Below are 27,858 nucleotides of genomic sequence, written 5' to 3'. Positions count from 1 at the left end.
TAGATGAATATTTGCATTGCAAAGCTTCCTAATTTTGTCTTTCTCTTTGTTCTAAACTGATATTCGGTATTGTCTTATCTTTTAATTATTCTGATAAAGATTAAATTAAAAATCACTTTATAGTTTTATTATAATTTGCATTGCTCTCTGGAGATTGTCTGATTACATTCTCCAGCTAATTTTCTTTTGGGCTATCTGGTTTGGTTGTTGTTGTTTTGGCTTATGTGCTCCTATTATGGGGCTTCCTCAGTGGCTCAGTGGTAAAGAATCCGCCTGCAATGCAGGAACCAGAGGAGACATGTGTTCAATCCCTGGGTTGGCAAGATCCCCTAGAGGAGGGCATGGCAACCCACTCCAGTGTTCTCGCCTGCAGAATTCCATGGACAGAGGAGCCTGGCGGGCTACTGTCCATGTGGTCATAAAGAATTGGAGATGACTGAAGTGACTTGGCAAGCATGCACGCTCCTGTTATATTCTACTCTGTGTATACCTTTGCCCAAGATGTTTTTCTCTGAGCAGAAATCTTTAATACTGATGTTATCAAAACACTTTTAATTTATCTAATCCCTTGTATTTTTCTTATTTTAAGAGGACCTTTCTAATGCTGAGGTCCATTCCATTTGCAATCACCCAAACAAGGTCAAACTGTAATTAATACACTTGAATTAGTGTCTTTATCATTGCACTTGAATCCCTATGTTTTGTTAGTGTTCTTTTTGTTGTTTGTGCTGTTTTTCTTTAGTGGAATTTATTAATATATACTTCTGAGGCCAAGGACTGTGATGTAATTTTATACCCAATGTCTAGTAGAGTATCCATCATAAGGCTGGTGTTAGTCCGTCAGTCGTGTCCAACTGTTTGTGACCCCATTGATTGTAGCTCACCTGGGTCCTCTGTCCGTGGGATTTTCCAGGCAAGAATACTGGAGTGGGTTGCTGTTTCCTTCTCCAGGGGATCTTCCTGACCCAGGGATTGAACCCAGAGAATCTGCATTGTAGGCAGATTCTTTACCATCTGAGCTACCAGGGAAATCCTTGGTAGCTCCATCATATAGTAGTTTCTTAATAAACACTTATTAAAATAATGCATTTAGATTCAGAGTACTGGAAAATGGACAAATGATCAGGGGAAAAATACAAAGTGAGGTAGTTATTAGTAGCATGGGTAGATAGAGTCTGTGTGAAATCTTGCCCTCAGTATATCCTCCAGTCATGTTCAGAGTTAGTTCATCAATATTTTCTTTCCTGATTGTTCATCCAAACCTGTTTCCTCTCATCATTGTTTACTGTACTTTCCCACTCCCTCTTATGCAAGGAAGGGCTTCTACTTTGGGTAGTAAAATGATGTCTGCTGCTGCTGCTGCTAAGTCGCTTTAGTCGTGTCCGACTCTGTGCGATCCCATAGACTGCAGCCCACCAGGCACTGCCGTCCCTGGGATTCTCCAGGCAAGAACACTGGAGTGGGTTGCCATTTCCTAGGGTGGCCAAATAATCCTGCCTACCTGCATGTTACCTTGTAGAAAACATAATTCAGATCAGCCTTAAAGGGATGACTTTTTGTTTTCTGACTTAAGCATCACTTAAAATTTTCTCAGTTTTTTCCTTCTATCATTTACTTCATGAGAAAAAGAATGGATATTCGAGTTTTAGGGAGATAGAGATACATGTATTCTAAGTACAGTCTCCTGTAAACTAGAAATATAAGCCAAGACTGTTTCTTTAAATAATTTTACCTTCATTTCCCCCCCCCCCTTTTTTGAATCAGCTCCAGTAAAGGGATTCATTCAAAGCCCTGAGCATAGAGCCTGGGCATACAATGAGAGCTCAGTATTAGTTTCTACCCATCAAGGTAAGTTGATGAAAGTAAAAGATACTTTTCAAGGGGAAATCATGATGGACCTAATGCCATCTTTTCTCCTCTGACAGGTACTTCTAGTATGTGTGAATTATAGGTGTCTCAGACACAAAGTTCATTAAAAACTGAAAACTGCACAGTTATAAAACCTTTAACTGACTAAAAAGTCAGTTTGGCTCATGTAACAACACTGGGTAATGTATATCTTTACTATTTACTCCACATATTGGTTGTAGTTCTTCAAAAGTTCTAGTATGAGGTGCATTTAAACTATTTTTGTTTGCAAATACTTAGAATTTGAGAATGCAGACATAAATGACCTTATGGCATAATATGATTATAAGATTGCTAGAAAGAGAGTTATGGTAACAATTTTTTATGTTAACATTCACACATTTTCTCTAAAAGCAGAGCAGACTTATTGTTAATTGTTAACCATGGAAGTGCATGCGTGTTTCAGGAACAAAATTTTATTCTTCGTATATTTCTCCCCACCACTTTAGTTTTATTCAAAGCAAGAAAATAACGGAGACTACTTAAACAGAGGTGACCATGTTTGATTTTCTTTAATTATTGATCATATTTTTAACAGTATTTAAAAATAATTTTATTAATAAAATGTTATATCAAAAATAACTTAAGCCACTTACACACTTTATTTTCTAGATGTACATCTTTTCTATTTCAAATGAATCTTTACCCTCAGCATGGAACTATTCCATGATATTTCTCATACAGTGACCCCATGTCCCTCCAGCTTCTGTCACTGTACTCTGTTCTATAAAACAAAAAGTCTTCAAGGAGTTATCTATGCTCTAATTATAATGTCTATAATTTAATTATTTCTCAAGCTTCTTGTATTCATTTCTACTATCCTGTCAAACCTGCACTTGTCAAGGTCACAAAAATATCCAAGTTGGTAAATCTAATCATAAATTTTCAGTACTATTGGCAGTATTGCTCAAATTTCAGCTCTATTGGGTAAAAGTTCAAATCTACTATAAACTAGAAAGAGACATTTTCTTTAAATATCCTTAGTTTTGATTGCTTTCTTTTCTTAAATGAGAGGATAGAAGATCACTCCTTGCTGTGGAATACTGTTTCTTCACATGGCCTTGTACTTCCAAAGTCCTTTACCTTGGAAAGAAGAAAAGATGTCATTTCTTTTCATTGGCCTTCTACTTCCCAAAGTCCTTTCTTAGTTCTTTTATTTTTCCTTATTAACCTTTTCTCTTTCTACACACAACTCCCGTGATTTAATTCAATCCTGTAAATTTAAATATATATATACTCCAGTACTTTGGCCACCTCATGTGAAGAGTTGACTCATTGGAAAAGACTCTGATGTTGGGAGGGATTGGGGGCAGGAGGAGAAGGGGATGACAGAGGAGGAGATGGCTGGATGGCATCACTGACTCGATGGACGTGAGTCTGAGTGAACTCCAGGAGTTGGTGATGGACAGGGAGGCCTGGCGTGTTGTGATTCATGGGGTCGTAAAGAGTCGGACACGACTGAGCGACTGAACTGATACTCTGAAGTTTACAGAATCTATAGTTCTAGCACAGCTCTAAGAACAGTTAATATATACCTCTGCCTGCTTTCTCAGTCTGAGTATCTCCAGAGTGTCTCAAAACCAACACATCTAGAACTAAGCTTGTTTCTTTCTCTTCTCAATCTATAGTCTTTCTGATCTCTATAGATAGTGACTGCATTGTCATATTGGGCAAAATCTTGAGTCTTCTTGACTCATTGAGATCATGAGGTGCGTAACTACATGAGAGCTTTTAACTACAGCAAGATTAATGATTAGAGTACAGTTTAAGTCTGTCCTTTGTTTTCTTTTAATCTTTTCATCAATCACTGAAGTTTTTGTATATATGGAAGTAATGTGTGGGAACTGAAAACATACAGAGCCTGCTTTGCATTAAGTAAACATCAAACACAAAGAGACCCCTTTGAAGGGACTTGCAATAGCAATCTAGAAACCTGCTGTCCATAAATGCAGACAGTGACATATAACAGGAAAATGGAAAATGGCAGAACAGAGAATCATCGACAGAAACAGGCAAGAGATAGGAACCTTTGAGAAGACTCAAGGGAGAATGATAGATTGGGTTACATACTTAAGACCTTCTTAAAGCATTCTGACAAGATGGATACTTTTATCCTTAGATAGCAGTATAGCCAATATTCAGTCCTATAAATTCATTCAGTCAAACATTCAACAAATATTCATTAAACAAATACTATACAGCAAGTATTATCCTAATTTCTGAGTCCCTCTCTTCATTGATCTTACATATTTGATTTTTTTTTTTTCATAGAAACATGATATCACAGTGTGATCAAGGTAGGGGAATGGATGTCACTGTAAGTGTGATGAGCACCAATAATAAATAAATATAAGTAAGGTATGCATTGTATTTATTGAATAAAACAACTTTCAAAGGACATAGTTTACCAATAGAGAAAAATTTATTAGTGAATGGGAATGACTTATGTCATTAAAATAAGCAAAAACTCTCAAACTGGAAGTTGTTGAATAACTTTTTACAGCTTATAACTTTACTTAGTTGAACATAGCATTTTAATATTTAGATTCAATTAATATATTGTTTTTATTAGAAAAATAGATATTGTGATAGCATTTAAAATATACTATGATAGCATTTAAAATATTTTAATTCTCCCAAATTTGACAAATTACAGTACCAAAAGAATAGGACCACAAAAATAAAAGGGTTTTCTTAGTCATTCCATTGTGTGTTAAAATAATATCATTATTGCTGGGTCTGATTTGCTAAATATTTTCTACTTATTTATTTATTGTGTTAATATAGTTTTCAATAAAAAAGGGTTATAAAAATATTCAGATGCCTACTAATCCCTTTGGATGTTGGCAGGATAGGTTTTCTCATATCAGGAGTAACAGAAAACTGTTTAGAACCATATATATGTTCAATGTATTATTTGCATTTGTATATGCAAAAACAAGTAGTTTATTTGTTTACATTTTGTATGTAAGTAGGTTTTAGCTGAAAGACGGAAATATGAGAGGTATAAAAATGAATAACGAAGAGTACCTCATTACTTGAAAATCTTCCTGTTTTTCGACTTGCCTTACTGTTGAACATACATAATTATATCCTTTCTTCTGCTTATCTCAGTTTTATTATGGAACTATTGAGCAGAAACCCTGTCAATGTTTGACTTATTGCATACCTGAAATGTTGTTGATGCTCAATGAGGCAATGAGTAATCTGTTCCCTGAAAAGAAGTTAAACACATTTAGATGTATTAAATTTTCATTCTTCTTAGTGCTTTGCTAAGTGTAAACAAGGGATGGATTCCAGGCAGCAAAATGCTGTTACTGATAATGTTACAGTAACTGTTACAAGATAAGTACGTGCTTGAGAATAAGAATTGAAAGCTTTTTATAGGCATTTACCATTGTCATGACGCCCAAGTGGATCATCAGTCAAATTGTCTCTACAACAGGGCATAGATGGGTTGAGATATTGTTCATCTCTTATTTGGGGTCACATGTGGCAACATGTTATAACACTTTTTCAAACTGTCACCTAAAATGAATACAGATCTGAGAAAATAAACGATTATTAGGTTTACTGTTACTAAAGAGGTGTTTACAATTACTGAGTCATTAATGATAGAAACAAAGGTGTTTGTTTGGAAATGTTATATGAACTTATGGCAATAAAAATAGCTTGAATCCCATTTTCCAGTGGTGCCCATGGTGTGAAAAATTCAGGAAATAGTGAATGGTATGAGTGGTGCATAGTGTAGAAGAGAGAGAGGGCAGAGAAAAGAGGAAAGAGAGAGGGAGACAGAGCTATAGATCCAGGGACACAATACAGAATAAATACCAAAAAATCTACACATGAGTTTATCTTATTCAAGCAGACAACAAAGAGAAAATCTTGAAATAAAATTAAAAAAAAAAAAACTTTAAAATAGAAGGACATGGATAGGAGTTGCAATGAATTTACTAGAAACTAAGCAAGCAATAAGAAAGCTGAGTGAAATATTTAAAGTGTTAAACAATTAAGAAACAAAAAAAGCACCTACAAATCTATATCCAGAAATTTATCCTTTAAAAATGAAGGGGATATAAAGACTTTATCAGAAAAGCAAAATAACAAGAAATTTATAAACCACAGACATGCGCTTTGAGAAAAAATAAGTTCTTCATGGAGAAGGAAATGATAAAGTTTTGAAACTCAGATTCTCACGAAGGAAAGATATTTGTAAACAATAAAGTGAAGTAAAACCCAATTAGTGGTATTGGTAAAATGAAATAATTTATACTGTAGATATGATTGAAATCACAAAATAGAACATGACTAATTTTTAAAATGAATAATACTAGACCTTTGAAATGGATACTTTTCTATAAAATATAATCAATAATATAAATCATATTCATTTTATGATATCTCTTTAAAAAAGAAAATCTGTCTACTCAACATCACCTTTCAAAAAAGTAACTAGTTATGCTGTAATATGGATATGATATATCCTTCAAAGCAGAAAGAATATGAAACTGATCAAAATATAATGGTGATAATAAATCTAATTAGTGACAACTACTTTTTATTGGATAATACAAGAAATAACAAATGATATGAACAATTAAATATTTTATTAAAAATTAATTAATTGTATTTTCTTGTTTTACTGCCAAACTTTGATATGATATCATAATGATATTTAAAGGTATGATACTCTGAATAAGCAAAAATAAAAATGTCAACTATTTGTGGTTATATGTCTTTGTTTAAATTGGTACAAAGTCTGTGAAGAAGTGTACATGGTTTGTACCATTAACTCTAAACACTTCAACTATTTAACAAAATATGCTGAGATTTACTAGATTGAAAAATTTGAAATTGATTATCTCACATTATTTTGAACAATAGGAAAATGAATAGATTCAGATCAGATCAGATTAGATCAGTCCCTCAGTTGTGTCCGATTCTTTGCGACCCCATGAATCTCAGCACGCCAGGCCTCCCTGTCCATCACCAACTCCCGGAGTTCACTCAGACTCACGTCCATCGAGTCAGTGATGCCATCCAGCCATCTCATCCTCTGTTGTCCCCTTCTCCTCCTGCCCCCAATCCCTCCCAGCATCAGAGTCTTTTCCAATGAGTCAACTCTTCGCATGAGGTGGCCAAAGTACTGGAGTTTCAGCTTTAGCATCATTCCTTCCAAAGAAATCCCAGGGCTGATCTCCTTCAGAATGGACTGGTTGGATCTCCTTGCAGTCCAAGGGACTCTCAAGAGTATTCTCCAACACCACAGTTCAAAAGCATCAATTCTTCAGTGCTCAGCCTTCTTCACAGTCCAACTCTCACATCCATACATGACCACAGGAAAAACCATAGCCTTGACTAGATGGACCTTTGTTGGCAAAGTAGTGTCTCTGCTTTTGAATATGCTATCTAGGTTGGTCATAAGTTTCCTTCCAAGGAGTAAGCCTCTTTTAATTTCATGGCTACAGTCACCATCTGTAGTGATTTTGGAGCCCAGAAAAATAAAGTCTGACACTGTTTCCACTGTTTTCCCATCTATTTCCCATAAAGTGGTGGGGCCGGATACCATGACCTTCGTTTTCTGAATGTTGAGCTTTAAGCCAACTTTTTCACTTTCACTTTCATCAAGAGGCTTTTGAGTTCCTCTTCACTTTCTGCCATAAGGGTGGTATCATCTGCATATCTGAGGTTATTGATATTTCTCCCGGCAATCTTGATTCCAGCTTGTGTTTCTTCCAGTCCAGCATTGCTCATGATGTACTCTGCATATAAGTTATATAAACAGGGTGACAATATACAGCCTTAATGAACTCCTTTTCCTATTTGGAACCAGTCTGTTGTTCCATGTCCAGTTCTAACTGTTGCTTCCTGACCTGCATACAAATTTCTCAAGAGGCAGATCAGGTGTTCTGGTATTCCCATCTCAGAATTTTCCACAGTTTATTGTGATCCACACAGTCAAAGGCTTTGGCATAGTCAATAAAGCAGAAATAGATGTTTTTCTGGACCTCTCTTGCTTTTTCTATGATCCAGCAGATGTTGGCAATTTGATCTCTGGTTCCTCTGCCTTTTCTAAAATCAGTTTGAACATCAGGAAGTTCATGGTTCACGTATTGCTGAAGCCTGGCTTGGAGAATTTTGAGCATTACTTTACTAGTGTGTGAGATGAGTGCAATTGTGCAGTAGTTTGAGCATTCTTTGGCGTTGCCTTTCTTTGGGATTGGAATGAAAACTGAGCTTTTCCAGTCCTGTGGCCACTGCTGAGTTTTCCAAATCTGCTGGCATATTGAAGGAAGCACTTTCACAGCATCATCTTTCAGGATTTGAAATAACTCAACTGGAATTCCATCAACTTCCAGTAGCTTTGTTCGTAGTGATGCTTTCTAAGGCTCACTTGACTTGTAATATTTGCACATTTAAGTGACATTGTCTGTAACTAAGCATACTAAAAAGGTATAGTTCATATCGCTCTAGAATGTATAACCCTATTCATTTAGCAAATCATTCCAACAGAGTTACATTGTTTCTTTAAAGCCATATATCTAGCAGTATAGGAAGCATTAAATGTTAAAATAGAAAAAAAGTTCATTTAAAAAAAAATGCTTACATACAACCAACTACACCTATTCCTGGTACATTACTATATCACTAGCACTAACATACAGTGCTTTTTAAGACAAATCTCACAACATACCCTGTAAAGAACACACTGTCTATGAGATCTTATAGCTGTATTTCTGATTCACTGGATAACTCTTTATCAACATATAAAAACTCTGATCACTTAAAATATAGACACAACATTGGTATGCGGTTAACATTTTACACATCTTTAAACATAGGTGTTTCATAGAAGTAATTTGTCGGGAGCTGCATTAGGCATTACTGAGAAAATGGAGGCACGGTCCCCAGCCCCCACTCCTCATTCCGCAGGCACGGATCCCAGGATGAAGGAGTTAGGCCTTGTAATTCTGACTTGTCTTTTCCTCTCTTTGGCTGAGTTGACTGAAAAGGAATATTAAGGTGCTTATTGGTCTTGAGAGGAGCATGAGAAGGCACAAAGCCTTCTGCAGCATTGCTCAGAAAATAACTCATAAAGTTAATCATTGATATTTGTTCAAGGACTTTTACAAAAGAGTGTTCCCAGATGAGCACATAGGCCGTAGCTTGAGGCCATGGGAAGGATTGATATCTGAAGCCTATTTGTGGGGAGAAAGTTTATGCAAAGGAGTTTACTGAATTTAGGGCTTAGAAATAATTAAAACAGTTAGAAGTTAAAGATTTAAGGAATGTTGTAAAGTTAGCATATTTTGCTATAGCTTATAGAAGTTAGAAATTTTTAGAGACACTATAACTAGAAGCCTTTTTAAGAGATAGTGAGTTCAGGATGTTAGGGGCAAACAGGATTTAGGAAGATACATAATAAACTGAGGAATGTAGCATGAGTTACAATGTAATCACAAGTTAACTATAGGACACATTAGAAGAGGTAGATAATAGATGATATTATACCAAGAGAATCACTGAAGCAGGAACTCTGTTTGAAGAGCAACAATGATTTATGGAGTTAATCAATCTGGGAGAGGGGGAACTGAAAATGTCAAACCTCTGGCCTAATGTTTTTGTAAAAGTATAAAAGAGAACCTTAAACTTGGAATAAAGAGACAGTCCATAGAAAACTGAGAGGCTGTCTGATTGGCTGACACCATCATCTCTTCAGGTTGAATCCCTGGTTGCTGGAGTTGGACTCTGGCAGTAATTTATAATAGAAGGCATAAATCTGCATGTACAGATCACATGTGGATTAAACACATATACCAAGGATCAATAGATTAAGTGCTTTTGACTGGATTGCATAAGCATTTTTTCCCCACTGAATAGAAAGTTAAATACATTCGGTGTTTAATAGAGGGGAAGGGCATATACAGTCCATGGAATTCTCCAGGCCAGAATACTGGAGTGAGTAGCCTTTCCCTTCTCCAGGGGATCTTCCCAACCCAGAGATTGAACCCAGGTCTCCCACATTGCAGGTGGATTTTTTACCAGCTGAGCCACAAGGGAAGCCCAAAGGAGGGTAGGAAATGCTTAATAAGTTAATACTAATGGGAAAGTACATATTACAACAAGTCAAAGCAAATGCTGGAAATTATATGTAATGCTTTTAGAAAAAGAAGTCAATGGATTTGATCCTGTTTGCTAATGACACACACTGCTGCTGCTGCTGCTGCTGCTGCTAAGTTGCTTCAGTCGTGTCCAACTCTGTGCGACCCCAGAGACAGCAGTCCACCAGGCTTCCCCATCCCTGGGATTCTCCAGGCAAGAACACTGGAGTGGGTTGCCATTTCCTTCTCCAATGCATGAAAGTGAAAAGTCAAAGTGAAGTCGCTCAGTCGTTCCCGACTCTTAGCGACCCCATGGACTACAGCCTACCAGGCTCCTCTGTCCATGGATTTTCCAGGCAAGAGTACTGGAGTGGGGTGACATTGCCTTCTCCGATGACACACACTAATGCCATTCAAATATTCACTTAAAAAGAATATATTAGAATTGATTCAAATATATTCTTTTTAAGTGAATATTTGAATGGCAGTGAAGTAAGCCAGAAAGAAAAACACCAATACAGTATAATAACACATATATGTGGAATTTAGAAAGATGGTAATGATAACCCTGTATCTCTTCAGTTCAGTCACTCAGTCGTGTCCAACTCTTTGCGACCCCATGAATCCCAGCACTCCAGGCCTCCCTGTCCATCAACAACTCCTGGAGTTGACTCAAACTCATGTCCATCGAGTCGGTGATACCATCCAGCCATCACATCCTCTGTTGTCCCTGTATGTGAGACAGCAAAAGAGACACAGATATATAGAACAGTCTTTTGGACTCTGTGGGAGAGGGTGAGGGTGGGATGATTTGGGAGAATGGCAGTGAAACATGTGTAATATCATATGTGAAATGAATAATATCATATGTGAAATGAATCGCCAGTCCATTCTTTTTAGGTATCTATTTCTTATCCATATACAGGCATTTTCATATTTTCTGGATACTGCTTTATTGGTTATAATTTTCCCATATTTATTTTTTAGCAGATAACTCATCTTTTCATTTTGTTTTGAAGTTTTTGATGCACATAAAATTTTTATTTTAATATAATTAACTATGTCAGTGTTTTCTTTATGATTTGTGCTTTTCTGTGTTTTTTAAAATATAAATTTATTTATTTTAATTGGAGGTGAATTACAATATTGTATTGGTTTTGCCATACATCAACATGAATCCACCACGGATTTAATATTGAAGACTTCCCCAAAGTTCAAAAATTTAGCAATAATCCAATCATCGATTTTGTCAAGTTAGAACCATAACCTAGTTGGTGATATCTTTAATCTGTATTATAACTTTAATTTTTTGAAAAAAATACATGAAATAATGAAATAATGGGATTTTATTTTATGACAGAAACAAAATGAAATTTTTAATTTAAAAACTTTTTAAAAGGATGATTTTAAAGCTTGTTAAAAGCTTTTTAAAAGGATGACTTAGCTGACAAAATGTATGAGGAAAATCCTGAGTCAAAACCAAAAAGGAGGTTAAAATCTTGAAATTATAGTCGTAACCATTCTTGCTATCACACACAGCACGTATTATGTGTCAGACACTATATTGAAGATTTTCCACATATTCTTTCACCCTTTGTGCAATCCTGTAACTAATGCAGTGTCAGTATCTCTATTTTATAAATGTGGAAGCAAGGTACAGAGGCTACAGAGATAAATTGTGGATAAATTGTTGAAGGCTACATGGCCTGAAATTAGAGCTATTAATACCGTCTTTTAAAAAAGTGTTTGGTAATTTTTGTAAGAAGTCGTTACTCGCATCTAAGTTGCTGAAGTTTTGACAAATAATTGTCTATCATCCATTTAATATCTATAATTTCTAAAATAAATATTTCTTCTCTCATTATGATAATGGGAATTTATGTTTCTCCTTATATTCTGATCGGTCTGGTTAAAATTTTACCAGCTTGGTTTCACTGATGTTTTTAATAATGTTTTATTTTAAATTTCATTTATTCCTCCTCTGTATTACATTTTTCTTTTATTTGGGCTTACTTTGCTGTTCCTTTTTCTAATTTTGTAAATCAGAAGAATTATCATTGATTTAATCATTAATCTTTTATAAGGATTTAATGATAAAAATTTATATAAACAGCTTTTAAATTGCATCCCATAAATCTTGATATATTTTGTTTTAATTGATTCTTTTTGTTCAAACTTGTCCCACATTTCTTCATTTTATGTTAATAGGAAGTGTTTTGCTTAATTTCAATATATTTGAATATTGTCCAGATACTTAAAAAAAATTGAAATCTATTTTAATTCCATTTTGATTTTTCCTATCCCTGAGCCCAGGATATGGTCAATTTTGGTATATATTCTGTGTTTACTTTAGATGCTTATATATCCTCCTGTTGTTGAATGGACTGTTTTATATATGTTGCTAGGTTGAGCAAAATGATATTGTTAACACTTCTATTATCTTAAATATTTAATTGTTTTCATTACTAAAATCTTCTATTATAATTTCAATTCATTTCTCCCATATTGTTTTCAGATTTTGTGTTGTACATTTAAAACCTATATAAATTAAGTTCATAAATGTTTTGGATCACGAGGTTCTGTGGAAAAATCAATCCACTTATACTTATGAAGTGCTCTCAGTAAACTCTGGGAGTTGGTGATGGACAGGGAGGCCTGGCGTGTTGCGATTCATGGGGTTGCAAAGAGTCGGACACAACTGAGCAACTGATCTGATCTAATTACATGCTTTGATATTTACTTCATTGTGGCCTAGTGGTTAAAGCAATGGGCTTGAAATTTACTTTGATATTTTACAGCTATTCCAAAGCCCTAACTCAATGAAACTACAAGCCCAATCAAACTACTTAGGGCCACCCAAGATGAACAGGTCATGGTGGAGAGTTCTAACAAAATGCGGTCCAGTGGAGAAGGGAATGGCAAACCACTTCAGTATTTTTACCTTGAGAACCCCATGAACAGTATGAAAGGCAAAAAGACAGGACATTGAAAGATGAACTCCCCAGGTGGGTAGGTGCCCAATATGCTACTGGAGATCAGAGGAGAAGAAAGATTGGAGAGAGAGAGCCAAAGCAACACCACCCAGTTGTGGATGTGATGGTGATGGAAGTAAAGTCCAGTGCTCTAAAGAGCAATATTGCATTGGAACATGGAATCTTAGGTCCATGAATGAAGGCAAATTGGAAGTGGTAAAATGATATGACTAATACAATTATGTAAAGTTTAAAAATAAAATAAAATTTAAAAAAAATGATATGACAAGAGTGATCACTCACATTTTAGGAAACAGTGAGCTAAAATGGACTGGAATGGGTAAATTTAACTCAGATGACCATTATATCTACTACTGTAGGCAAGAATCCCTTAGAAGAAAGGAGTAGCTATGATAGGAAACAAAAGAGTCTGAAATGCAGCACTTGGATGCAATCTCAAAAACAACAGAATGTTCTTTGTTCATTTCCAAGGCAAACCATTCAATATTACAGGAATCCAAGTCTATGCCCTGAACAGTAATGCTGAAGAAGCTGAAGTTGGACGATTCCATGAAGACCTACATGACTTTCTAGAACTAACACCCAAAAAAGATGTCCTTTCCATCATAGGGGACTGGAATGCAAAAGTAGGAAGTCAAGAGATACGTGGAGTAATAGGCAAATTTGGCTTTGGAGTACAGAATGAAGCAGGACAAAGGCTAACAGAGTTTTGCCAAGAGAACGCATTGGTCATAGCTGCCGGGAGCCGGTGAGGCATTCCGCTCATGACAAAGGTCATGAGGAAGGAGGCTTGGCATACGCAAAGGCGTGTTCGAGCCTCAGGAGTCCGCCTGGATATTCTCGAGCATTTTCCCCCCCCAAAAAACAGAGTCTGCCTACTTTATTGCTTTGTGCTCTCACCTCTGACTTTACTGGGGGCTGTCCCCTACCACCATCTCGCTCTCTCTCTGTCAAAGAGTTAACTTACAGCTCCAATTAATAAAGTTCCTGGGCAATTAGGAGTGTTTAAACCCCTCAGATGGCTCTCTAACTCGCCTGACAAGTTTACCCGGACTCCTGCAGCTATGCATACGATTGTTTACAGTCTCCTAGCCTCCAGAGGCACGGGAAGTTTAAGATATTCAAATAGCTTAGAGCCTCTCAGAGAGTTAGAAACTGTCAGAATAAACTAGTAAAGGATTTCATTGATGAGTCAATGCTTGTTGCCAAGTTTTCACATCCCCTGAATTGTATCCTTGAATGTGTATTAATTAGTAGTTGGTATATAGAAAAAATAAGTAGTGGCCTTGGTGTTAGTAACTTTAGACCCTTAAGGTAATAAATTCTTTCCTTTGTTGTAAACCCATTACACATCCGCCCTATAGGAATGCAATTTTATCTTTGGAAGATGGCGCCAAACCTTAAAATAATTACTCTTAGAGAAAATAAGTCTTTGTTGATAAGTCCTTGTCAAGAGTCATAAAATGTTAGTAGGCCTTCTGGCCAGAAAATGATGTAAATCACCTAAACCATTTGTATACGATAAATTTGCAGGAAAGAAACCCTGGTTTTTGATAAGAATCAAAGACTGCTGACTTTGCATCCCCTATTATCCTCTATGTGTAACTTAGGGTATAAAAGCCCCTGTTAAAAATAAAGCTAGGGGCCTTGCTTACCAATGCTTGGTCTCCCCATGTCATTCTTTCCTTTAACTTCCGGCTGAAGTCTCCATCTGGAGCGTGGATATCCTCTGCGACCACTTATTTGCCTGGGCTTCTAAGACCCACTCGAGAAGGTGTCTAAGGTGGGGCACCTTCCGCTATTCGAGAGGGAGCCTGCGGCCTCCGTGGTCAGAGCTAACCTGGTGTCACGGGTTATATTGATTTTCCGCGTAAACCAAGCTACTCAGCCTCTTTTCTCCACTGAATTTTCCTACTGAGCTATCCTCATTCTATTACTCTTTATATATCTAATTACCATTTGAATAGGTCGCCGACGCCGTCTCCCCTTCGAATACCCTGGATCAGCCGGGGCTGGTCCTCGGCACATAGCAAACACCCTCTTCCAACAACACAAGAGAAGACTCTACACATGGACATCACCAGATGATCAACAGCAAAATCAGATTTATTATATTCTTTGCAGCCAAAGATGGAGAAGCTCTATACATTCAGCAAAAACAAGACTGAGAGTTGACTGTGGCTCAGATCATGAACTCCTTATTGCCAAATTCAGACTTAAATAGAAGAAAGTGGGAAAAACCAATAGACCATACACGTATGGCGTAAATCAAATCCCTTATGATTACACAGTGGAAGAAAGAAATAGATTAAAGGGACTAGATCTGATAGAGTGCCTGATGAATTATGAAGGGAGGTTCAGATATTGTACAGGACACAGGGAGCAAGGCCAACCCCCCAAAAAAGAAATGCATAGAAGCAAAATGGCTATCTGAGGAGGCCTTACAAATAGCTGTGGAAAGAAGAGAAGTGAAAAGCAAAGGAGAAAAGGAAAGATATACCCATTTGAATGCAGAGTGCCAAAGAATAGCAAGGAAAGATAAGAAAGCCTTCCTCAGTGATCAATGCAAATAAATAGAGGAAAACAACAGAATGGGAAAAACTAGAGATCTCTTCAAGAAAATTAGAGATACCAAGGGAACATTTCATGCAAATATGGGCACAATAAAGGACAGAAATTGTATGGACCTAACAGAAGCAGAAGATATTAAGAAGAGGTGGCAACAATATGCAGAAACTATACAAAAAAGATCTTCACGACCTAGATAATCATAATGGTGTGATCACTCACCTAGAGCCAGACATACTGGAGTCCAAAGTCAAGTAGTCCTTGAGGAAGCATCACTACGAACAAAGCTAGTGGAGGTGATGGAATTCCAGTTGAGCTATTTCAAATCTAAAAGATGAAGCTGTGAAAGTGGTGCACTCAATATGCCAACAAATTTGGAAAACTCAGCAGTGGCCACAGGACTGGAAAAGGTCAGTTTTCATTCCCATCCCCAAAAAAGGCAATGCCAAAGAATGCGCAAACTATTGCACAATTGTATTCATCTCACACATTGGCAAAGTAATGCTCAAAATTCTCCAAGCCAGGCTTCATAATACATGAACCATGAACTTCCTGATGTTTAAGCTGGATTTAGAAAAGCCAGAGATCAAACTGTCAACATCCACTGGATCATCAAAAAAGCAAGAGAGTTCCAGAAAAACATCTACTTCTGCTTTATTGACTGTGCCAAAGCTTTTGACTATGTGGATCACAACAAACTGTGGAAAATTCTGAAAGAGATGGGAATATCAGACCACTTTACCTGCCTCTTGAGAAATCTGTATGCAAGTCAGGAAGCAACAGTTAGAACTGGACATGGAACCAACAGATTTGTTCCAAATAGGAAAAGGAGTACGTCAAGGCTGTATATTGTTACCCTGATATTTAACTTATATGCGGAGTACATCATGAGAAACACTGATTGGATGAAGCACAAACTGGAATCAAGATGGCAGGGAAAAATATCAATAACCTCAGATATGCAGATGACACTACACTTATGGCAGAAAGTGAAGAATTAATAAAGAACCTCTTAATGAAAGTGAAAGAGAGTGCAAAAGTTGGCATAAAACTCAACATTCAGAAAACTAAGATCAGGGCATCTAGTCCCATCACTTCATGGCAAATACATTGTCAGTGTTTTCACTATTTCCCAGACTTTATTTTTTTGGGCTCCCAAATCACTGCAGACTGTGGCTGTAGCCATGAAACGAAAAGAGGTTTGCTCCTTGAAAGAAAAGTTTTGACCAAACTAGATAGCATGTTAAAATGCATATATATGGAATTTAGAAAGATAGTAACAATAACCCTGTATGTGAAACAGCAATAGAGACACAGATGTATAGAACAGTATTTTGGACTCTGTTGGGGGGGCGGGGATGATTTGGGAGAATGGCATTAAAACATGTATAATATCATATAAGAAACGAATCGCCAGTCCAGGTTTGATGCAGGATACAGGAAGCTTGGGGCTGGTGCACTGGGATGACCCAGAGGGATGGTATGGAGAGGGAGGTGGGAGTGGGGTTCAGGATGGGGAACACGTGTACACCCGTGGTGGATGCATGTTGATGTATGGCAAAACCAATACAATATTGTAAAGTAAAAATAAATAAATAAATAAATAAAAGTAAAAATAAATAAAAATAAAATACTTTTCAGTAAATCTTAAAAAAAAAAAAAAAAAAAACTATGCGTATTGAAACTAGAAATAATCCTCTTTCCTGAATAAAAATGGAGATTGAACCAAAAAAACAAAAAGCTATCTTTGCCAAGAAAGGTCCATCTAGTCAAAGTTATGGTTTATCCAATAATCATGAATATATGTGAGATTTGGGCTATAAAGAAAGCTGAGTGCCAAAGAATTGATGCTTTTGAACTGTGGTATTGGAGAAGACTCTTGAGAGTCCCTTGGACTGCAAGGAGATCCAACCTGTCCATCCTAAAGAAAATCAGTTCTGAGTTTTCATTGGAAGGACTGATGCTGAATCTTAAACTCCAATACTTTGGCCACCTGATGTGAAGAACTGACTCATCTGAAAAGTCCTCATGCTGGGAAAGATTAAGGCGGGGGAGAACTGGAAGACAGAGGATGAGATAGTTGGATGGCATCACTGAATCAATTTACATGAGTTTGAATAAACTCCGGGTGTTGGTGATGGACAGAGAAGCCTGGTGTACTGCAGTCCATGGGGTCGCAAAGAATTGGACATGACTGAGTAACTAAACTGAAAGCTCTGTCGATATGTGTTAGCACAACATATATTTTATCCTGTCAACTACAAATTGGCACTTGTCATCTACCTCTACAATGGTTACATCATGTCGTGCTGCAGCTGCTGATTTTCAACACCCCCATAAAAGGAGTTCATTATGGAGAACAGAAATGAGGCACTGTTTACTCTAGAAAAACGAGGAAAACTGGTCTTCCAATAGTTAGATATTTTGGAGCCGATTTTATGAGCCCAATTCTTGTATCTCTTCATATCTAGAAAAGCACTATAATCATCCATGATAACTGCTCCTTGTGACTAGCATCAACTTTCTGCAAAAAACATGTGCTTGATTACATGTTTTCCACCTTCACCAGAATCACACATATACTGAGCTTCCCCTTATCTCATTGGAGCAATTTCTCAAAGCTATCTAGGTTGATGTTTCCCATGCTGTAGTCATTTTGTCCATAATAAAACTTAACTTGTGACTCTCATGTTGGTTGTTTAAGACTCTGTTGTTTAATTCCACAATAAGAATTTTCCAGTTTTTCCTTCTGTTGATACGGTGGTGGTCTGGTTGCATACATATTCTTGTCCAACTCTTTGAGATGCCATGGACTATAGCCTGCAAGGCTCCTCTGTCTATGGAATTTTAAAGGCAAGAATACTGGAATGGGTTGCCATTTCCTTCTCCAGGGGATCTATCTTCCTGACCCAGGGATTGAACCCCCGTCTCTGGCATCAACAGCATTGGCAGACAGATTCTTTACCACTTGTGCCACTTGGGAAGCCCTTCTGTTATTGACTTCTAACTTCTTCCATTGTGGTGGTTACTCAGTTGCTCAGTCCTGTATAGCTATTTGAGACCCCATGGATTGTAGCATGCCAGGCTTCCCTATGTTCACTATCTCCTGGAACTTGCTCAAACTCATGTCCATTGAGTCACAGCCATCTTGTCTTCTGTTGTCCCCTTCTCCTCCTGCCTTCAATCTTTGGCAGCATCAGGATCTTTTATAATGAGTCAGTTCTTTGCATCAGGGGGCCAAAGTATTGGAGCCTCAGCTTTAGGGACAGTCCTTCCAATGAATATTCAGGACTGATTTTTGTTAGGACTGACTGGTTTGATCTCCATGCAGTCCAAGGGACTACCAAGAGTCTTCTCCAACACCACAGTTCAAAGGCATCAATTCCTTGGCACTCAGCCTTATGGTCCAACTCTCACATCTGTACATGACTACTTGAAAAACCATAACTTTGAGAGTATGGACCTTTGTCAGGAAAGTGATATCTCTGCTTTTTAATATGATGTCTAGGTTTGTACTAGCTTTTCTTCCAAGGAGCAAGCATCTTTTAATTTAATGGCTGCAGACACAATCTTCAGTGATTTTGGAGTCCATGAAAATAAAGTCTTTGACTGTTTCCATTATTTTCCCATCTATTTGCCATGAAGTGATAGGACCAGATGTGATGATCTTAGTTTTCTGAATGTTGAGTTTTAAGCCACCTTTTTCACTCTCCTCTTTCACCTTCATCAAGGGGCTCTTTGATTGCTCTTTGCTTTCTGCCATAATGGTGGTGTCATTTGTATATCTAAGGTTATTGATATTTCTCCCAACAATCTTGATTCCAGCTTGTGATTCATTGAGCCCAGCATTTCACATGACGTACCCTGCATATAGGTTAAATAAGCAGGTTGACAATATACAGCCTTCACATACTCCTTTCCCAATTTAGAACCAGTCTGTTGTTCCATATCCAGATCTATCTGTTGCTTCTTGATCTATATACAGGTTTTTCAGGAGGCAGGTCAGGTGGTCTGTTATTCCCATCTCTTGAAGAATTTTCCACAGTTTGTTGTGATCGATGTACACAGTCAAAGGCTTTAGCATTGTCGGTGACGAAGAAGATGATGTTTTTCTGGAAGTCTCTTGCTTTTTTGATGATCTAATAGATGTTGTGGAGAAGGCAATGGCACCCCACTCCAGTACTCTTGCCTGGAAAATCCCATGGACAGAGGAGCCTAGTGGACTGCAGTCCATAGGGTCGCCAAGAGTCGGACACGACTGAGCGACTTCACTTTCAGTTTTCATTTTCATGCATTGGAGAAGGAAATGGCAACCCACTCCAGTGTTCTTGCCTGGAGAATCCCAGGGACGTGGGAGCCTGGTGGGCTGCCGTCTATGGGGTCACACAGAGTCGGACAGGACTGAAGCAACTTAGCAGCAGCAGCAGCAGCAGCAGCAGCAGCAGCAGCAGCAGCAGCAACAGATGTTGAATTTGATCCCTGGTTCCTTTGCATTTGCTAAATCCAGCTTGAACCTCTGGGAACTCTCAGTTCACATACTGTTGAAGCCTAGCTTGGAGAATTTTGAGAGAATAATTTTTGGTGGCTTAACCTATGATCTATCATGAAAAAATGTCCTGAGTGTACTTGAGAATAATGTGTACTTTGTTGTTTCAGGATGAATGTTCTGCACATCCCTGTTAAATCTAGTTTGTGTATCACATCAAGTACTTGATGGCTTTACTTCTTTCTGTTTGTTCTATCCATTATCGAGAGTGGGGTATTGATGCCTCTATTATTTTATAGTTCTCTATTATTCCTTTAATTCTCTCAATTTTTGCCTTATATATTTTATTGGTCTCTTTATTGGTGTGTAAATACTGATATTTCATTTCTTTTTGCTGTATTGAATTTTCCATAAGTATATAATTTCTCTTCACCTCTTATGAAGATGGAGGAAAAAGAGGACCACTCGTTTATTTTTTTTAATTTACTTTTTAGTGAAGGATAATTGCTTTAGAATTTTGTTGTTTTATATCAAACCTTAACATGAATCAGCCATAGGTATACATATATACCCTTCATTTTGAACCACCCTCCCGTCTCCCACCCCATTTACCCCTCTAGATTGATACAGATTCCCTCTTTGAGATTCCTGAGCCATATAGCAAATTCCTGTTGGCTATATATTTTACATATGGTAATGTAAGTTTCCATGTTACTCTTTCCATATATCTCACCCTCTTCTCCCCTCTCCCCATGTCCATAAGTCTATTCTCTATGTCTGTTTCTCCATTGCTGGCCTGAAAATAAATCTTCAGTACTATTTTTCTAGATTCCATATATGTATATGTGTTAGAATACGATATTTATCTTTCTCTTTCTGACTCACTTCACTCTGTATAATAGGTTTTATGTTCATCCCCTCATCAGAACGGACTCAAATGCATTCCTTCTTATGGCTGAATAATATTCTATTGTGTATATATACCACTACTTCTTCATCCATTCATCTGTCAATGGATATCCAGGTTGCTTTCATGTTCTAGCTATTGTAAATAGTGCTGCAGTGAACAATGGGATACATGTGTCATTTTCAGTTTTGGTTTCCTCAGGAGTGGGATTGTTGGGTCATATGATGGTTTTATTCCTAGTTTTTAAAGGAATCTTCATACCGTCTTCCATAGTGGCTGCATCGTTTTACATTCCCATGAACAGGGCAAGAGCGTTCCCTTTTCTCCACACCTTCTCCAGGATTTATGGTTTGTAGACTTTTTGATGATTGCCATTTTGACCAGTGTGAGGTGATATCTCCTTGTAGTTTTAATTTGTACTTCTCTAATAATGAGAGATGTTGAGTACCTTTTCATGTGTTTATTAGCCATCTGTACGTCTTCTTTGGATAAATGTCTGTTTAAATCTTTTTCTCACATTTTGATTGGGTAGTTTGTTTTTCTGGCATTGAGTTGTATGTGCTGCATGTATATTTTGGAAAGTAATCCTTTGTCAGTTGTTTATTTTGCTATTATTTTCTCCCATTCTGAGGATTGTCTTTTCATCTTGCTTATAGTTTCCTTTGCTGTGAAAAACCTTTCAAGTTTAATCAGGTCCCACTTGTTTACTTTTGTTTTTATTTCCATTATTCTAAGAGGTGGTTCAGGGAGGATCTTGTTCTGATTTATGTCATTGAATGTTCTGCCTGTTTTCCTCTAAGAGCTTTATAGTTTCTGGTCTTATATTTAGGTCTTTAATCCATTTCCAGTTTATCTTTGTGTATGGTGTTAGGAAGTGTTCTAATTTCATTCTTTTACATGTAGCTGTCCAGTTTTCCCAGTACCTTTTATTGAAGAAGCTGTCTTTGTCTCATTGTATATTCTCACCTCCTTTGTCAAAAATAAGGTGCCCATAGGTGCATGGGTTTATTTCTGGGCTTTTAGTCTTGTTCCATTGGTCTATGTTTCTGTTTTTGTGCCTTCTGTTTTTTCTGTTTTGATGACCATAGCTTTGTAGTATAATCTGAAGTCAGGAAGGTCGATTCCTCCAGCTCCATTCTTCCTTTCTCAAGACTGCTTTGGCTATTTGGGGACTTTTGTATTTCCATATGAATCCTGAAATTTTTTGCTCTAGTTATGTGGAAAATGCCATTGGTAATTTGTTAGGGGTCACACTGAATCTGTAGTTGCAATTGGTAGTATAGTCATTTTCAAAATATTGATTCTTCCTATGCAGGAACATGGAATATCTCTTCATCTGCTTTTGTCATCTTTGATTTCTTTCATCAGTGTCTTATAATTTTCTGTGTACAGTTCTTTTGTTGCCTTCAGTTCAGTTCAGTCGCTCAGTCATGTCTGACTCTTTGTGACACCATGATTCACAGCACACCAGGCCTCCCGGTCCATCACCAACTCCCGGAGTTCACTCAGACTCACGTCCATCGAGTCAGTGATGCCATCCAGCCATCTCATCCTCTGTTGTCCCCTTCTCCTCCTGTCCCCAATCCCTCCCAGCATCAGAGTCTTTTCCAATGAGTCAACTCTTCGCATAAGGTGGCCAAAGTTTCAGCTTTAGCATCAGTCCTTTCTATGAACACCCAGGCCTTAGGTAAGTTTATTCCTAAATATTTATTTATTTTTGTTGCAATGGTGAATGGGATTGATTCCTTAATTTCTCTTTCTGATTTTTTGTTGTTAGTGTATAGAAATGCATGTGATTTCTGCGTATTGATTTTGTATCCTGCAACTTAGAAGGCAATGGCACCCCACTCCAGTACTCTTGCCTGGAAAATCCCATGGACAGAGGAGCCTGGTGGGCTGCAGTCCATGGGGTTGCTGAGGGTTGGACACGACTGAATGACTTCACTTTCATGCACTTTCATGCACTGGAGAAGGAAATGGCAACCCACTCCACCATTCTTGCCTGGAGAATCCCAGGGACAGGGGAGCCTGGTGGGCTGCCGTCTATGGGGTTGCGCAGAGTTGGGCACGACTGAAGCGCCTTAGCAGCAGCAGCAACTTTGCTAAATTCAGTGATTAGTTCTAGTAATTTTCTGATACTATCTTTAGGGTTTTCTACGTACAGTATCATGTCATCTGCAAACAGTGAGAGTTTAACTTCTTCTTTTCCTATCTGGATTCCTTTTATTTCTTTTTTTTCTATGATTGCTGTAGCTAGGACTTTCAGAACTATGTTGAATAATAGTGGTGAGAGTGGACACCCTTGTCTTGTTTCTGATCTTAGGGGGAATGCTTTCAATTTTTCACCATTTAGAATAATGTTTGCTGTAGGCTTAATGTATATGGCCTTTACTATGTTGAGGTAGATTCCTTCTGTGCCCATTTTTTGAAGAGTTTTAATCATAAATGGGTGCTGAATTTTGTCAAAGGATTTTTTTACATCTATTGAGATGATCATATGGTTTTTATGTTTCTATTTGTTAATATGGTGCATCACATTGATTTGTGTATATTGATGAATCTTTGCATTTCTGGAATAAACCCAACTTGATCATGGTGTATGAGCTTTTTGATGTGTTACTGAATTCTTTTGGCTAAAATTTTGTTCAGGATTTTTGCATCTATGCTCATCAGTGATATTGGCCTGTGCTTTTCTTTTTTTGTGTTGTCTTTGTCTGATTTTTGTATCAGGGTGATGGTGGCCTTGTAGAATGAGTTTGGAAGTGTTCCTTCCTCTGCAGTTTTTTGAAAGAGTTTTAGAAGGATAGGCATTAGCTCTTTTCTAAATGTTTGATAGAATTTTCCTGTGATGCCATCTGGTTCTGGGCTTTTGTTTTTTGGGAGATTTTTGATCACAGCTTCAATTTCAGTTCTTGTAATTGAATTATTCATAGTTTCTATTTCTTCCTGGGTCAGTTTTGGATGATAGAACTTTTCTAAGAATCTGTCCATTTCTTCCAGGTTATTCCTTTTATTGACATAATATAATGTTGTTGTTCATAATAGTATCTTATAATCCTTTGCATTTCTGCGTTGTCTGTTGTAATCTCTCCTTTTTCATTTCTAATTACATTGAGTTTGTTCTTCTCTCTTTTTTTCTTCATGAGTGTGGCTAAAGGCTTGTCAATTTTGTTTATCTTCTCAAAGAACCAGATTTTAGTTTTATTAATATTTACTATTGTTTTTCATTTCTTTTTCATTTATTTCTGTTCATATCTTTATGATTTATTTCCTTTTACTAATTTTGGGTTTTTTTTCTTTTTCTTTTTCCAGTTGTTTTAGGTATAAAGTTAGGTTGTCTATTCAACGTTTTCCTTGTTTCTTTAGGTAGGATTGTATTGCTATAAACTTCCCTTTTAGCACTGCTATTGCTGCATACCATAGGTTTTGAGTTGTCCTGTTTTCATTGTCATTGGTTTCTAGAAACTTTTGATTTCCCTTTTGATTTCTTCAGCAACCTGTTGGTTATTTAGAAGCATGTTATTTAATCTCCATGTGTTTGTGTTTCTTATAGTGTTTTCTTGTAATTGTGTTGAGGTCCTTTAATGGACCGGAACCTGGTGGTCTGGAGTCGATGATAAGAAAGTAAAAGAGAGAGAGAAAGAGGCTGGTATTCCTTGGTTTACACAGAAAACCAGTTAAGTCCTTGATACAGGGCTTGCGCATGAAGGCACCTGGCGCCCTCTGGAGGGGGTGAAAGCACAGTGCGCCTTCTTGAGAGGGTCAGAAGCCTGGGCAGGAGAGTGAGCATGACAGACCACTGTATGGGAAAACTAACGAAGTAAATGCATGCATTCCTAAGCCTCTGGGAGTAGTTTGCTACTCCACTTAATTCCTGAATATTAAGGAATTAATAAGGGACAGAGGATTCATGACAGATCCACAACAGCACACAGGAAGCTTCCTGCTACATGCTTCCTGACATAATTGATACCTAGTCTCATAGTGTGGTCAGAGAAGATGCTTGATATGATTTCAACTTTCTTAAATTTACTGAGGTTTGATTTGTGACCCAGCTTGTAGTCTATCCTGGAGAATGTTCCATGTCCACTTGAGAAGAAGGTGTATTCTTCTGCATTTGGATGGAATATCCTGAAAATATCAATGAGATGACTCATCTGCTGCTAAGTCACTTCAGTCGTGTCCGACTCTGTGTGACCCCAGCAGCCCACCAGGCTCCCCCGTCCCTGGGATTCTTCAGGCAAGAACACTGGAGTGGGTTGCCATTTCCTTCTCCAGTGCATAAAGTGAAAAGTGAAAGTGAAGTCGCTCAGTCTTGTCTGACCCTAAGCGACCCCATGGACTGCAGCCCACCAGGCTCCTCCGTCCATGGAATTTTCCAGGCAAGAGTACTGGAGTGGAGTGCCATTGCCTTCTCCGATGGCTCATCTAATGTATCATATAAGACTTGTGTTTCCTTATTTTCTGTTTTGATGATCTGTCCATTGGTGAGAGTGGGGTGTTAAAGTCTCTTACTATTATTGTGTTACTGTCAATATCTCCTTTTATGCCTATTAGTGTTTGTCTTATGTATTTAGGTACTCCAAAGTTGGGTGCATAGATATTTACAATTGTAATGTCTTCCTCTTGGATTTATTCCTTGATCATTATGTAGTGTCCTTCCTAATGTCTTGTAATCTTCTTTATTTTAAGGTCTATTTTGTCTGATATGAGGATTGCTACTCCAGCTTTCTTTTGCTTCCCACATGCATGGAATATATTTTTCCATTCTCTCAGTCTATATGTCTTTAGGTCTGAAGTGGGTTTCCTGTAGACAGTGTATATATGGGTCTTGTTATTGTATCCATTCAGCCAGTCTTTGTCTTTTGGTTGGAATATTTAATCCATTTACATTTAAAGCAATTATATATATATATATATAATTTTTCATTATTATTCATTATTATCATTATTATTACTGTTTACTTATTGTGTTTGAGGTATCCTTTCCCAGGCTTCAAGGTTGAATTCTTTCTTTTGTCCTTTTGGTTTCTTCCCTCCTAAGGTTGGTCTAGTGGTTTGTGTATTCCTATCGCCATTTTCTCAATTGTTTGGGATTGATTTTGTAGATCTTTTTTTCTTCTCTTTTTTCCTGACTATATAAGTCCCTTTAACATTTGTTGTAAAGCTGGTTTGGTGGTACTGAATTCTCTTAACATTTGCTTGTCTGAAAAGCTTTTTATTTCTCCATCAATTTTGAATAAGATCCTTGCAGGATACTATAATCTTGGTTGTAGACTTTTCCCTTTAGTACTTTAAATATATCCTGCATTACTTTCTGGCCTGAAGAGTTTCTGCTGAAAGATCAGCTGTTGAGTTTAAGGGATTTCCCTTGTATTGTACTTGTTGTTTCTCCCTTGCTGCTTTTAAGATTCTTTCTTTCTGTTTAATCTTTGTTAGTTTGATTATTATGTGTCTTGGCATGTTTCTCCTTGGGTGTATCCTGTATAGGACTCTTTGTGCCTCTTGGACTTGATTGACTGTTTCCTTTTCCATGTTGGGAAAATTTTCAACTATAATCTCTTCAAAAAATTTCTCATACCCTTTCCTTTTCTCTTCTTCTTCTGGGACCCCTATAATTCAAATGTTGCTGCATTTAATACTGCCCAGAGGTATCTGAGACTATCCTCAGTTCTTTTCATTCTTATTACTTTATTCTGCTTTTCAGAACTTATTTCCACCATTTTATCTTCCAGCTCACTGATTCGTTCTTCTGCTTAAGATATTCTGCTATTGATTTCCTTCTAGCTATTTTTAATTTCAGTAATTGTGTTGTTTGTATCTGTAAGTTTATTCTTTAACTATTCTAACAATTTTTCTTTGTTAATTGATTCTTGCATTTTCCCCATTTTGTTTTTGAGGTTTTTGATCATCATTACTATCATTATTCTGAATTCTTTTTCAGATAGTTTGCCTATTTCCTCTTCATTTATTTGGACTTCTGTGTTTCTAGTTTGTTCCTTCATTTGTATAGTATTTATCTGCCTTTTCATTATTATTATTATTTACTTATTGTGTTTGAGGTCTCCTTTCCCAGGCTTCAAGGTTGAATTCTTTCTTTCTTCCTTTTGGTTTCTTCCCTCCTAAGGTTGGTCTAGTGGTTTGTGTAAGCTTCGTATATGGTGAGATTTGTGCTGAGTTTTTGTTTGTTTTTCCCCTCATGGGCAAGGCTAAGTGAAGTGGTAATCCTGGGTGCTGATGATTGGGTTTGTATTTTTGTTTTCTTTGTTGTTTAGATGAGGTGTCCTGCACAGGGTGCTACTGGTGGTTGGGTGACCCTGGGTCTTGTATCCGTGTGGTTTCTTTTGTGTGAGTTCTCACCATTTGATACTCCCTAGGGTTAGTTCTGTGGTAGTCTAGGGTCTTGGAGTCAGTGCTCCCACTCCAAAGGCTCAGGGCTTGATCTTTCTCCAAAAACCAACCTAAGTCCAATCTACCAAAAGGAATTTCACCTGAAATGAAAGGGCCTTTTCTTGAGTTCCAAAAGCCAGTGCACAAGAACACAATGGAGATCTCTGACTCAGTGGAAACCCTGGCTCAGTGCCAGCAGCCTAACCCCAGCCCTATTCTCTGCAGCCCTGGCTGGCTGTGGAGCCCTCTGGGGAACTTCAGGGGTTGCCCCGAACCAGACCTGACCTCACTTGGGACCACTCTTTTAAATTGGCTGGCATTCACTTTACCTAGAGGCAAAGTAGCTTACAGAAATGGGAGAAGGTGTATCAACAATGGCCATGCCTTCTTTGTTTGCACTTCTATGACAAGAGTCACTAATCAGTGATTAGAACACAAATTTCCAACATTTGTAGAACAGAGTCATTTTTGCCCATCCTAGCTCCTACAAGCTGTGCACAAGTT

At 37.4% G+C, this 27,858-nt stretch overlaps 1 long non-coding RNA gene across 11 annotated transcripts in view; it reads left to right on the top strand.

Annotated features, from left to right (window-relative positions):
- The window catches only part of LOC147375928 (uncharacterized), a 381,799-nt gene that overhangs the window by 174,311 nt on the left and 179,630 nt on the right, over positions 1-27,858 (top strand). The gene's annotated exons all lie outside the window — the stretch shown is intronic.

This window comes from Bos grunniens, chromosome 3 (genome assembly GCF_055505025.1).
Source record: "Bos grunniens cultivar Pamir isolate PY7600 chromosome 3, Bosgru_T2T1.0, whole genome shotgun sequence".
Classification (NCBI taxonomy): domain Eukaryota; kingdom Metazoa; phylum Chordata; class Mammalia; order Artiodactyla; family Bovidae; genus Bos; species Bos grunniens.
This window is presented reverse-complemented; position numbering and strand designations above follow the sequence as displayed.